The sequence below is a fragment of the Leguminivora glycinivorella genome, chromosome 20, assembly GCF_023078275.1.
Source record: "Leguminivora glycinivorella isolate SPB_JAAS2020 chromosome 20, LegGlyc_1.1, whole genome shotgun sequence".
NCBI classification, from domain to species: Eukaryota; Metazoa; Arthropoda; class Insecta; order Lepidoptera; family Tortricidae; genus Leguminivora; species Leguminivora glycinivorella.
In genome coordinates this window covers 14,050,863-14,065,544 of record NC_062990.1, presented here as the reverse complement: position 1 = coordinate 14,065,544, position 14,682 = coordinate 14,050,863, and positions in this window count along the sequence as shown.

Sequence of the window (14,682 nt, the reverse complement as noted above, 5' to 3'; positions counted from 1 at the left end):
CTCATCTAATCTAAGGTTAGCTGGAAGAGATCCCTCATAGGGATAAGTTCGCCTTTGTACCTCTGTTCCTGTAAACTGTATATGAATCTGTTGTACACAATAAAGTGATTACTACTACTACTACTACTTTCAAGGCGCCTGTCTCCTGATTTAAAACGGTCAAACCATCTGGACACCGTGGCATGGCTTGTACTTCCAGCGCCCAATGCAGTGTTGATATTGTCAGCCGCAGCCCGCGCACTGTGGCCTAACAAGTACTCGTATAAGTAAAGTGTTCGAACTTGTCGCTCGTCCATTTTATTTCAATCTAACTAAACCAATCACGAGGGCGGCTTTATATACCCTCACATTAGAAGTACCTAGAATGTTCTACAACATACTAGAATATTATCGAAAACAATTAACTAAGAAAGGAAATGTATAGAGTTTTATAGAGTGTGTCATTACTTTTGTGCCAACCTAATAATTTAACATTTTTAAATTATACTTGCCTATCCAAAACATATCCACCTTCCTTATGATTGTGTACTATTATAAACTTAAAATTAGGCAATAAGTACCAATCACCACCTTCAACCAAGAAACCTCAACCATAATTAGAGAATATTTTACTTGTACAAGCAATTGCAATGATTTGCAAAAATATGAAAACTGCCAAAGTGCCAAACATATGTATACAGGACTTTACCACAGTATAATAAAGAGTACTATCTAATCGTACAGTATGGTCACCCCCGCTCCCCGCTTAGTGTCGTTCTCGGTTACACAGTTACCGCCTGTCAAAAACGCGACCAGGCGACCTGTCACATCTTAGTCACACAAGCATGACGCGTTCACCTACACGAGCTTAAACTGTGTGCGTAGGAACGCGCCTCTTTCATATATTTGACCGCCATTGTCCGAGGTGTGACTTTTGGCTAGCGTTTGCTCCCGGGAAATACCGGTACCGAAAGTACCGGGAATTCCCGGGATTTTTGGCCAAGCAAAGAACCGGGAAATCAACTTGAAAAATCCCGGTACTTTCGGGAAATACTTTTTAATTACATTTTTTGCTACAAAATGTATTTATTTCTGTTTATATTATTTAAACAGTTAAAAAATAGGCATAGGTACAGTAACACGCGCTTAATCACTATTTAATAGTGAGCCGTGGCCACCAGTAGTCGAGTTTTGTATTATTGGTGAAGGTTTGTTATATTCATTTGTGTATTTATTTTTTCTCTCTCAATCTCATTTCTCTGCATGTTATAAAACTGTGTTCGCGTATTTTGCGATAGTCTTAAAAACTACTAAACGCATATTTGTGCGTTTTTCACCTATGTATTAATAGAGTGATTCTTGAGGAATGTTTAAGGTTTTATTATTATAAATTGATTATTAAAACATGACTTTATGTGCTAAAAGTCGGTAAAAATGACGCTGCTTAAGAGCTTTAATCGATAACCCTGCCCGTACGTACCGACCGACTTTAACAAAATAATGTATAGTGGAGTTGTCGCTCTTATACATAAATGTAGGCCTAGAAAAAAAGTCGGCAATGAATTATGTCTAACTTTTAAGGATAATTGCTATAAACATGCTTAAGTGTTAAAAAATGTTTACATACAATGTGGTATTACGGTATTCCACAGAAATTTCTAGAAAATGACTAATTTTCTCGAGAACGTTCCCTCTGACTAGCAAAAAAATAGTGCACCATCTCAAATGTTTTGTTTCCTTTAGTTTACAGTCTTTGCTTCAAATTACGTGTTTGGGGAATTTTGTGAAGTTTTACTGCCGGTCTATAATGAATTATTATATTTCTCAAATAGTATTTGTCTTATTTCTTTTACTAAGGGATTAAACATCTCTCAGTAATGGCACATCGCTTAATCGGAGCAATGTATTGCAACGGTAACCATTAATGCCTAATGCCTATGGTTGCCAGATAGTTGGGTTTAGGCGGAATTTTTCACGATTTTTTGCTTGTTCTACCGACTCCCACAATTCATTATAATAAAAAAACCGGCCAAGAGCGTGTCGGGCCACGCTCAGTGTAGGGTTCCGTAGTTTTCCGTATTTTTCTCAAAAACTACTGAACCTATCAAGTTCAACACAATTTTCCTAGAAAGTCTTTATAAAGTTCTACTTTTGTGATTTTTTTCATATTTTTTAAACTTATGGTTCAAAAGTTAGAGGGGGGGGACGCAATTTTTTTTCCTTTAATAGCGATTATTTCCGAAAATATTAATTTTATCAAAAAACGATCTTAGTAAACCCTTATTCATTTTTAAATACCTATCCAACAATATATCACACGTTGGGGTTGGAATGAAAAAAAAAATCAGCCCCCACTTTACATGTAGGGGGGGTACCCTAATAAAACATTTTTTTCCATTTTTTATTTTTGCACTTTGTTGGCGTGATTGATATACATATTGGTACCAAATTTCAGCTTTCTAGTGCTAACGGTTACTGAGATTATCCGCGGACGGACGGACGGACGGACGGACGGACGGACGGACGGACGGACGGACGGACGGACGGACGGACAGACAGACATGGCGAAACTATAAGGGTTCCTAGTTGACTACGGAACCCTAAAAAAGCAGATAAAATAATACGCCGAGCAAAGGCGGTGCGGTTCGGTTATGGTAATATAATAATAAAAGATGTAAAATGCCAAAAAATATGTTGTTTTATTTGAAAAGCGAAAAAAATTGACCAGTCCCGAAAGTACCGAAAATCCCGGGAAATCCCGGTTCCATATTGCTTCGGTACCGAAAATCCCGGTTCTTTAAAACAGTACCGGTACTGCAATCCCTACTTTTGGCCGTGTACACATAAATTTAGCTGTATTTATATTTTTGTTGCTGATTCTACAATTTTATTTAAACTCATAGTTTCCTCAAATGGTGTATAAATTGTAATAAATCGTTTTTCTTTACTAATACACAGATATACGAAACTACTTATTGCAAAATTATACAAAAATGACCATCGAATACTCGTATATTACAGTAACTACATTATGTTGTACTATGGCACTGTCGATTGACTATAGGAATGGAGCACCAAATCAGCATACTGATTATTTGGCATAAACTTCAAACGTATATTTCGTCATCCATACCTACTACATAAATAAGACACTCACTTGAAAAATGGAAAAAATCACACCTCCGGCAGGACTCGAACCTGCGACCTCTGGCTTTGCCGGAGCCAGCCGCGAATTAATTGAGGAAAGGCATGGATAAATTCGCAAACATCCAGCAGGCATCAGTGGCGCAGTTAGGAGCGCGGCCGGCTCCGGCAAAGCCAGAGGTCGCAGGTTCGAGTACTGCCGGAGGTGTAAATTTTTCCTTTAATTTTCACTCACTTTTACTTCTTACAGTAAAAACATAGGGTATAACAAACTATGGTTTTTAGGAAGATTCACCTAGAGATTGTACAATATATTACGTCTTAAGGCTTGGCCAAACACATGGCGCGACGCAGCGTGGCGTCCGCGCCGCGTGATGCCGACGCGATGACTGTTCAAATAGGGCGCGCTCGGATCACGCCGGCCTCGCGTTCTCAACACGCCCTCATCACGCGCGTGATCGCGGTGCAATGTGGGCGCGACTCTCGCCTTTACACCATGCGCCCGCGTAGGGTCGCTTATTCCTTGACTGTTCCGCGGCTCACAGCGCTGCGTCCGCGCCGCGCGGCAGAAGCGGGGCGCGATGCCGGCGGGACGCAGTCTGTTTGACGTTGCTAACCTGTTAGCACGTGCTACGGTCGCACCGCGCGATCGCGGCGCTGCGCCGCGCCCTGTGTTTGGCTAAGCCTTTAAAATTTTTGAATTTTGAAGAAATACAGTAGTATTTCTTCAAATTAAGTTGATGGAGTACCATCAACTTAATTAACAGCAGTGGCGCATCAGTTGTATGAATATTCAAATCAAAACTATTGATTTACCAATATGACTTGATGATCCGGTAGACGTTTAAGAAGTATACGTGGAAGGCCTGAGCGCAGGCTCATATCAATATCCTGTTAGGAGTGCAGTGGGGGGGGGGGGGGGGGTGCGGCGTAAATATCAAACAATTGAAGCTCATACTCGTACAAGTGTCCTGACTCGACCCTCCGCACGCCCCGCCGAATGCTCCACTTCGAGCGTCCATTCAGGCTTTCATCATCATCCTCCTTGCGTTATCTCGCCATTTGCCACGGCTCATGGGAGCCTGAGGGTCCGCTTTGACAACTAATCCCAAGATTTGGCGTAGGCACTAGTTTTACGAAAGCGATTGCCATCTGACCTTCCAACCCGAAAGGTAACTAGGCCTTATTGGAATTAGTCCGGTTTCCTCACGATGTTTTCCTTCACCGAAAAGCGACTGGCAAATGTCAAATGACATTTCGCACATAAGTTCCGAAAAACTAATTGGTACGAGCCGGGGTTCGAACCCGCGACCTCAGGATCGAAAGTCGCACGCTCTTACCGCTAGGCCACTCAGGCTTTGTGGTACACTATTTAAAAGAACTTGACTTGCCTTGTTTTTTGCCTACATAATTTGCAGTGGCTAGCAACAATGGTGTTGCACCTTATGCGTTGGCAGAGAATACAAAGTCCTCAATAACATTTAGAGAAAGTAAATTCGGTCAGATACCGCTGAGGAGACAGCGTGATGGCGGATCTGTGTCAGCTACAAGCCGATAATTGGCAGGAAGCTTCGCAAGATCGGTATGTTGTAGCGTGCTCTCGTTTTGGAGGCCAAGATCCTCTTTGGATCACAGAGCCATACTAACTAGTTAAATTTGGCTAGATCAGTTCAGTCTTCGTGTTTGCAGTAGCAGTACGGGGCGAGGTGTGGATGAGAGTCCAGAATGCAGTCCGATTCTCCACGGTAACTGTCGAACAAAATTGACAAATTTTGAATTAAATCTAAGGCTCTGCGTTTTTTTTTAGACGCGCTGATTCTGGCCTAATTATTAGTCTGTGTTATGTCATTATAGTGCGGGGCGTTAACGGATAATTAGTATGAATGTATAGTCCCGTCTGGCAGAAAGCATGAAACTTGGCATGTAGGTAGCTTATAGAGTTATAAAAAAAAACAGAAGTAGAAACACGCCGAGGTGTCAATGTTTCCCCTCTTTCCCCCCACTTTTGTATCCCTGTTTTCAGTTTTTTTATATTTCCATGAAAACCGTAAAAAGCTACAATAATAAGTTAATAACGTCTAAGAGAAGTATATTCTCTATGAAATTCCCTACAATATTGTCTTTGCAAGTATATAGCTAGAACTTATAATTTTCAAACTATGCTCATTTTCCCTTTGCCATATTTGTGTTTGGTGACCAGTAGGATAAGTAAGGCCAGCGACTTTGCACTTTTGCCTGTGGCGATGTTGCTTGGCAAAATTGTTCCTTGGGTCAAACTGATCCGATTTAGCCCAATAGTCATGAAATCGCACGTGACTACTCCCCACAAAGAGAAGGGGAAGGGGCCGGTTCCCTCGATGAAATCTATGCAATACTTCTTCTTGCTCTTAGCGACTAGGGCAAATCGTATATTATCATTTCCGTGTAATGTAGGGACGCGTTAATCGTTTCTGAAAAAATCGTTGCTCCTTTTCATACATATTTCATACATACATATTATGAACATCAAATGGTCGGACCGAGTCAGAAATACAAATGTTCTGAGGCGCGCAAACGTCGGGGGCATTGAGGCTTATCTAATGAGGCGGCAGCTACGGTGGTGTGGGCACGTTTCTCGGATGTCAGAAAGCAGAGTGGCGAAGCGCATCTTCTTTTCAGAACTCCAGAGCGGTAAGCGTAAGAGCGGTGGCCAGTACTTAAGATTTAGGGATGTTCTGAAAAGACACATGAAGAGGTGCAAACTTGAGCCCTCTGACTGGGAGCAGAAGGCAGCGCAGCGGCCCGAATGGCGACGTCTCGTTCATGATAGAGTAAAGGAATTTGAAACTGAACGCCTCGTTGAACTCGACCGGAAACGAGATGAGCTTAAAGCCCGCCCGCCATCCTCAATGACCTACAATTATATAGGTGGTGTGCTGACGTGCCCAAAATGTGCTCGAAAATTTAGCCATAAGATAGGGTACGCGAGCCACGTAAAGGCACACCAGAGAGTGGAACAGCTACACTCTGTTTCTTGAAATTGTCTGTTCCAGAACACGCAGTCGCTGTGGCCGAAATCGGCCATGACAGCATCATCATCATCATCATCATGACTATTGGGCTAAATCGGATCAGTTTGACCCAAGGAACAATTTTGCCAAGCAACATCGCCCCAGGCAAAAGTGCAAAGTCGCTGGCCTTACTTATCCTACTGGTCACCAAACACAAATATGGCAAAGGGAAAATGAGCATAGTTTAAAAATTATAAGTTCTAGCTATATACTTCCAAAGACAATATTGTAGAGAATTTCATAGAGAATATACTTTTCTTAGACGTTATTGTTGTAGCTTTTACGGTTTTCATGGAAATATAAAAAAACTGAAAACAGGGATACAAAAGTGGGGGGAAAGAGGGGAAACATTGACACCTCGGCGTGTTTCTACTTCTGTTTTTTCTTATAACCCTATAAGCTACATACATGCCAAGTTTCATGCTTTCTGCCAGACGGGACTATAGATCTGTTTAAGAACTCGTACTGTTATAAAACTTGTTTTCCTTCTCATTTTTACCTATATCGTCTTGTCAGTGCAATAAAAGTTATGTGAAATCAATATTCGCAGCATACGCGGGTCAAATTACAGTCGACATAGTATCTTTTTATTTGATAGTTCTTATTCTATTTATTTTACTTTCTTCCGAAAAATTAGGTAAGCGACGAACGCATTGTATAATTTTAGAAAAATTATACTTACGCGTTCACTCTTGATATATCCCTTGACTGTACCGCGAATTTATCTTCATTAACATTGTACGTCAGTGACGCTTCGTAAACTGCACCTCCTGGGTTTGACTCAATCTGAAACCAACATCATTACTTGGTATGTTAGGTTTCAACTCCCTAGAGATTAGACGTATTTCTAACTTGTTGCCCTTTACTTGTCAGATTTTAAGAGGAGATTCAGATTGCTCTGACCTGGTTAATAGAACGTGTAGCCTATTCCTTCCCGATAACTACTTACGTAGCCGCAACCATCGTCTTCTTGCGGAGAACGTGGCCCGAACTGTGACGCACCAACACTCTCCTTTATTTTATTCACGAGCTCTTTTAAATCAAGTTTTAAACGTTGCACCAGAATGCGATTTGTTTAATGATAGATTTAGACAACTTCGTTCCTATTTTATACGCTTCTGTGAGCTATCTTTTTAATAATGCTTGTTTTATTTGTGTGTGCTTATACTTTTTGCTTATTTTAACATAATATTTCAATTTTACAGCGCATATGCCTATAAGTATAAGCTGTAATGCTGTGATTTTTTCTTGGAATAAAAAAATCGTCATCATCATTGGCCACACAGCATCTTTCCAGATGATAGTTGCAGTGACTAAAGTACGGAGTAGAGTCTACATCTGTAACCAGAATACCGGTTTATGTTATTTTAAAAGAGAGCCCATAAAATACAATAAAAAAAATTTGTTGAATACAATTCAGAAACTAAATTAAAAGAAGATCAATTATTTATTAACTCGATTTTTTTCGTATACCACTATTAAATATATTATACTAGCTTTTGCAAGCGTTTTCGCTCGCGTTAGAAAGAGACAAAAAGTAGCCTATGGTCACTCTCCATTCCTTCAACCATCTCCACTTATCACGTCAATCCGTCGCTCCGTTTTGCCGTGAAAAACGAACAAACAACCAGACACACAGACAATAATAATAACTCACAGTTTCCCATTTATAATATAAGTATGGATTATATTTTTCATTGTATAGTACAGATAAAACACACTACTAGAATATACTTATTTTCCATTTGACACAATATTTAATTTTATAAGATAAGTAATTAAATATTCATGTGGATCAAGAAAGGACCCCTGAGACAGTCCTACACTTTTTTTGCTCTGCACAAGAAAATTAATTAATAATTCTAAGTGTATAATAATAAAATAAAACTATGGAAACGGATTAAATCGCGTATAATGAATTTAAAATACATCCCGACGTTTCGAACTCCTTACAGCGTTCGTGGTCAACGGGTGACTGAGGAAAAATTACAATGTGCAAGCTACCCACATAGAAGAAATATTAAAGAACCATGACCACAAATAATATAGATTTCTAAGGCAGGTTCACACACTATTAATAAAGCTAGTTATACAATATTCAAAAAATTTACCATTACTATGTTAAAAAATAATAATAAAAATAATTTGGACATTTGCAGTTTGTTCTTTGTCAATGTTTGTGTAGGTTAATTGGTTAATTATTATTATAATTTTTTTTTTAACATAGTAATGGTAAATTTTTTGAATATTGTATAACTATATATTGATTTAAACTAACACGATCTTCACTCATATTATTAAATTAAAACAGGACTTAATCGCGTAAAACTTACGTTTTATATTTAACCCGACGTTTCGGACATGACATTACGTCCGTGGTCACGGGTAGACTGGCTGGGAGTTGTATCAACGTCTTCTAGCTGTACGAGTTTTTCGAACTACCCGCACTTGATTGTCATCAGTCACTTTTACGCTAGGGTTGCCACTCTGCCTACATACAACACTCACGACATCCGATGGTATGAGACGGGAAGTTTTCTCACGTTTACACTTGCTAATCACTGGATTCCACGAAGATGAAATCCCTTGCCCTTCATTTTGATTGAAATTACGATGTTTCCTGATTTCAATCGCTTCACGTACTTTCCTGCTATAGTAAAGACGTTCAGAGGGATTTCATCTTCGTGGAATCCAGTGATTAGCAAGTGTAAACGTGAGAAAACTTCCCGTCTCATACCATCGGATGTCGTGAGTGTTGTATGTAGGCAGAGTGGCAACCCTAGCGTAAAAGTGACTGATGACAATCAAGTGGGGTAGTTCGAAAAACTCGTACAGCTAGAAGATGTTGATACAACTCCCAGCCAGTCTACCCGTGACCACGGACGTAATGTCATGTCCGAAACGTCGGGTTAAATATAAAACGTAAGTTTTACGCGATTAAGTCCTGTTTTAATTTAATAATATTGTATAACTAGCTTTATTAATAGTGTGTGAACCTGCCTTAGAAATCTATATTATTTGTGGTCATGGTTCGTTAATATTTCTTCTATGTGGGTAGCTTACACATTGTAATTTTTCCTCAGTCACCCGCTGACCACGAACGCTGTAAAGAGTTCGAAACGTCGGGATGAATTGTAAATTCATTACACGCGATTTAATCCGTTTCCATAGTTTTATTTCATGAGTAACTATCGCGGTAACCGAAGACAATATTATGTATAATAATATATTAATGCTACTTACTCCAATCTGAAAATTCTCCATAGTGATCTCTGTCTTAACGTTGAACAGCCCTAAATAAGTGTCGTAGTCTATAGCGGTGTTGAAGGCAAGAAGTCGGTTGTTGACTCGCTGACGCAGTACATAACTTGTAGACGCCACGGTACGAGGAACGCATTGAGGCCTGTTGACAAAGATAACACGAATTGAAGAATATCGAAAAGATATTTACAATTTTATTAAGCCATCTTTGAGACCATGGACATGACATGGACATACCTCGGACAATGGCGATCAAATATATGAAAGAATCGCGTTCCTACGCACACAGTCCAAGCTTGTGTAGGCAAACGCGTACCATGCTTATATGAGTAAGATATGACAGCGGACGAGTTGGCAAGGGCGGGGGAGGAGACGGAATTCTTGTGTCCGGAACCGGCTCTGCCGATGTCAGCTGACGTCACGAAGGAAGTCATTGAGAAGATAAAAGAGATGAAAGCTCCAAGAGACTGGGAAAGAGAGACCAGTTGCAGACAGACGAAGATGATAATAGAAGGTAGAGACCAGAGGAGAATTAGGTATCTTCTGAAACTAGGTAAAAAAAGTCTAAGAATGTTGACCGGTATTATAACGGGACACAACACTCTCAACAGATATATGAAGATATTAGGTATCAGTAGTGACGAATCCTGTCCACACTGTGGTAAGAAGACAAGCTTGAACGTACTAGCAGAATGTATCATGTATGCGGCACTGCGATATGATACATTCGGTAGAGACAGTTTGAGAGAAGATGAACTCAAGGATGTCGAACTTAAAGATGTACTTCTGTTCTGCAGGAAAACAAGAAGATTTGAGGAGAGAAGTTTGGGAGGGCAGCCGGGCCAGTAACCTGCACCTCCAACTCCAGGGAATTGGGCTGAATGAACGCTCGACAGCCCGCCTGTATCCGGCCAACGTGCGTAGCCGAATGGCATTTCTCCGACGCCAAACGAAAACGAAACGCCGCGCCAGTTAGTCTGGCTCTGTCGCGCCAATACGCACGAGCGATAGAGATAGATATCTACTAGCATTTCGTTTCGTGAGCGTTTCGTGAGCATTTGTGCCATTCGGCTACGCACCCAGGCGTCCCTACACTACATCTACATCTACAAGATATGACAGCACGACTGGTAGCGTTATGGACATGCGGTAACTGTGAGGTAACTGAGAGCGTGTGGGTGGCACTTTCAGTGAGAAGCAGGGAGTGGCCATACTGTACGATAGTACTCTTTATTATACTGTGCCACGGAGGTCAGTCTTAAAACTTAGTTACCTCTGCATTTAGGTACCGCCTGTTTCTATTTCTTTTTGATAAAGAGGCAACCTTGGACACTTTGGGAGTGCACAGCAGGGTTAGCAGGGTCAACTGATGGTTACTACTAAGAAGGCTTAGTATAATATAAATCTTATAATAACTTCCAACATACCCAGCATCCTTTGTAAATTTATTGATATAGTCTATCAAAGCAGCAACAGTCCTGTTGTACATCGGATCTGAATCTGACACGTTTTGCCAGACGAGGCAGGTACACCAATGGGTCTCGATACCAGCTTCGCTGCAAGATCGCCTGCTAGGGATCTGAAAAATTGTGTACGTAAGATTCTGTCCGGGATATGAGTAAGTCAATGTCAAAGTCAAAATATTCTCAAATAGGCTTACAATAAGCACTTTTAAAGCACTTTTAAGGAAGGTACAAGAAGATAATATCTGAAGTCTTTGAGTAAGAGTCTGTGTGGATGAGTTTAAACAATCCATGGAAATTCATGGGTTTGCCATGATTTGTGGATAGGAATGTGACGATGGAATTAACTTGCACCAACAAGCTATTTTATTAATCATAGGTAAAGTTTAGCGATTGAAGACCTTCAAATCCGTCTCTTGTAGTTTGTAAGAATTCCTAGGAACGCATTAATTAAATCATCATCGTCAAAAATCATAATGCAGAAGTCGACAGAACGTAACGTAGCTTGAAGTTTCTATAGTATCTACTTACAATCAACAACTTTTTTAATTTAAGTTATTTACCGGTTCAAACCAAGTCTTTATAAGGATTCCAATGTCTCCTCAAACCAACAGCATCTACATCTAATATGAATAATATTGTCACGTAAAGATTGTGCGCTGTTCCAGAACGTGCGAATTCGCTTGAAGCGCGCTCAACGCGTAACTAAATTACTCACCAATTCTAGCCAAGTTTCTTCAGATCCACTCCTTTCACCTTATATGGAATCCAATGCCTTCTCAATGCAGCAGCACCCAAAATAGTCGCATATGAAGGTCATGCGCTGTTGTCCGAACGTGCGCGTTAGCTTGAAGCGCGGTTTAAGCATGTCAACCTTGACCAATAGACAATAGCTAATCAAAAGTACTTACCGGTTCTAGCCAAGTCAATCCCCTCTTCAGATCTGCTCCTTTCACTTTATAAGGATTCCAATGTTTTCTCAAATCAACAGCATCCAAAATCGTCGCATGAAGGTCATGCGCTGTTGTCAGCACGTGCGCGTTCGCTTTAAGCGCGCGTAACGCGCTGGGGCGAGCGCGCGTGAGTTTGTCAGGGAGGCGGATGGCAAGGAGGGGAAGTCGTTCGTCGAGTTTGCCTCGGAGGGAATGCTTTTTGCGGACTGCTGCATACCTGTGGGAAATAGTTTTGTCTTAGAGTACTGCATTTTTTTTAAAATGGTTGTTGTTTGTTTTCAAGTTCTCACACTATTCGCCTTCTTCATTTGTCGATTTTGTCAGTAGTTCTTGCAGCTTTTAATCATTAGTTTTGTTTCTTGTCTTCGTCTTAATCTGGGTCATTCGTTATGAATCCAATTGCCTTTGGTTTTATTCTAAACTAGCTTTTGCCCGCGGCTTCGCTCGCGTTACGGCCCAGCCACGACATTGGTCTAAGCGCGACAGCGGTGAGCGGCAGCCATACGTGCGAATGAAAAGTCCCATCGCTGTGTCTCGCTCCAATGTATGGCCGCCGCTCACCGCTGTCGCGCTTAGACCGATGTCGTGGCTGAGCCGTTAGACACAGACAAAAAGTAGCCTATGTAACTCTCCATCCCTTCAACTATCTCCACTTAAAAAATCACGTCAATTCGTCGCTCCGTTTTGCCGTGAAAGATGGACAATCGAACAGACATACACACTTTCCCATTTATAATATTAGTATGGATTCATATAGAACTAAGACTTAATAAATAAAACGTATGATATATTTAAAAAAAAATAAGCGCGTTACAAAACACGGAGAAACTAAAAAGCCAAAAATAATAAACCTTTCAATTCAGATTTCTTATCGTATTGCAATAAGCTAAACATCCAAATTATAAACAAATCAATTATTTTTGTAGTCGGTACCAGACCTGTTCGTCGCCTTGCTATTGCCTGTTTGCCCCACCCAACCATACACAGGCTGGTACCGACTCCAAAAATAATTGATTTGTTTATAATTTGGATGTTTAGCTTATTGCAATACGATAAGAAATCTGAATTGAAAGGTTTATTATTTTTGGCTTTTTAGTTTCTCCGTGTTTTGTAACGCGCTTATTTTTGAAGGCGGTTTTATTTTTTGTTAAAAAGTTTATTTATTTGTTGATTTTTAGTGGTTCCTAGTGATATTATATGTATCAGTCCGAATACATGTACAGTAGTGAAAGAATTATCCTTTAACTCCTAACCATTGAGGAGTTGACCTTCCATCATCAGCTCAGCGACATAAAATTATTACCATCAGACGTAAATACTGGTGTACCTTTGAAAAATAGACTAAAAACATTACATGTGCCTATAACATTTGAAGAGTTCCCTCGATTTCTCCAGGATCCCATCATCAGACCCTGACTTGGTGCCAATGGGACCATCTCGGGGTTATACCGGTTCGATCAAAAAAAAAATTTTGAAAATCGGTCCACGATTCTCGGAGATATCGAATAACATACATACAAAAAAAAAAAAAAAAAAAAAAAAAAACATTCAGTCGAATTGAGAACCTCCTCCTTTTTTGAAGTCGGTTAAAAAAGACTAAGACAACATAGATTATAAAATAAGAAAAAGATAAAGAAGAAATGTAATCAAAGACAACAACTGACAAAGAATGGGTGACGAAATCAGAACGTAAGGAATTTATGAACTTGACAAAAACGAATGGGACAATCCAAGACAATAGCAAAAATCCATAATGAATTTTCACAACAGATAATATACACTCACATTTTAACTTCGACTCATACAAAAATATTCGAACCCGGCTTATATAAATTATGACCATTAAAACAGTTAAATAGATGCAATATAACGCAACTGTAATCTGGGGGGTTACCATGATGTGCTAAAGCCGTTCAGTTTAGGTTGAGAGAGAGGGACGGAGCTATGTAACTGCTATAGCTGTGTCCCTTTCTCTCAACCTAAACTGAACGTCTTTAGTACGTCATGGTAACCCCCCAGGTCAAGAAAAACTTGATTCACCCAAACACCCCAGAAGCTCATTCCATACCTGGGCCCATGGTCTCCCATAACAATAATAAGCGTGTCCTCAGTCCGTTTCATCATACGCCTCAAAAACGCCGCCGTATCATCGTCAGCATACTGAATGTAGTTAAAATTGTCGTGACATATGTCTCCGATGAATGTGAAGATGAACCGCCTTCCATCAAGCTCCAGAAACTGAAATAGTATAACGAAGTCATCATCGATTCGAACTTTCACGATTTTTACACATATTTAAAATTGCAAACAGGACTTAATCCCTAGGGCACAAAGTGGGTAGTCAGGACCAAGTGCGGGTAGTTCGAAAAACTCGTACAGCTACAAGATGTTGATGTCAACTTCAGCCAGTCTGCCCGAGACCGCGGGGACAATGCCGTCCTTGAAACGTCGGAGGTTAGTGTTTAAAACATAGTAATACGCGATTAAGGCCCGTTTGCAATTTTAAATACGAAGTCATCATCATCATCCTCCTTGTGTTATCTCGGCTCGGCTCAAAAGAGAACTGCCATCTGACCTTACAACCTGAAGGGTAATTAGGCCTTATTGGGATTAGTCCGGTTTCCTCACGATGTTTTCCTTCACCGAAAAGTGACTGGCAAATATTTAAAACTCATTGGTACGAGCCGGGGTTCGAACTCGCGACCTCAGGATTGGAAGTATATAATTACGATAGGCATAGGTAAGTAGTGAAAGGATAAACAAAGATAAAATTTGGAATTTGAAATAGATATCGGGCACGGAATGCAATCTCGTTCTCGTGAGATCTCTTTT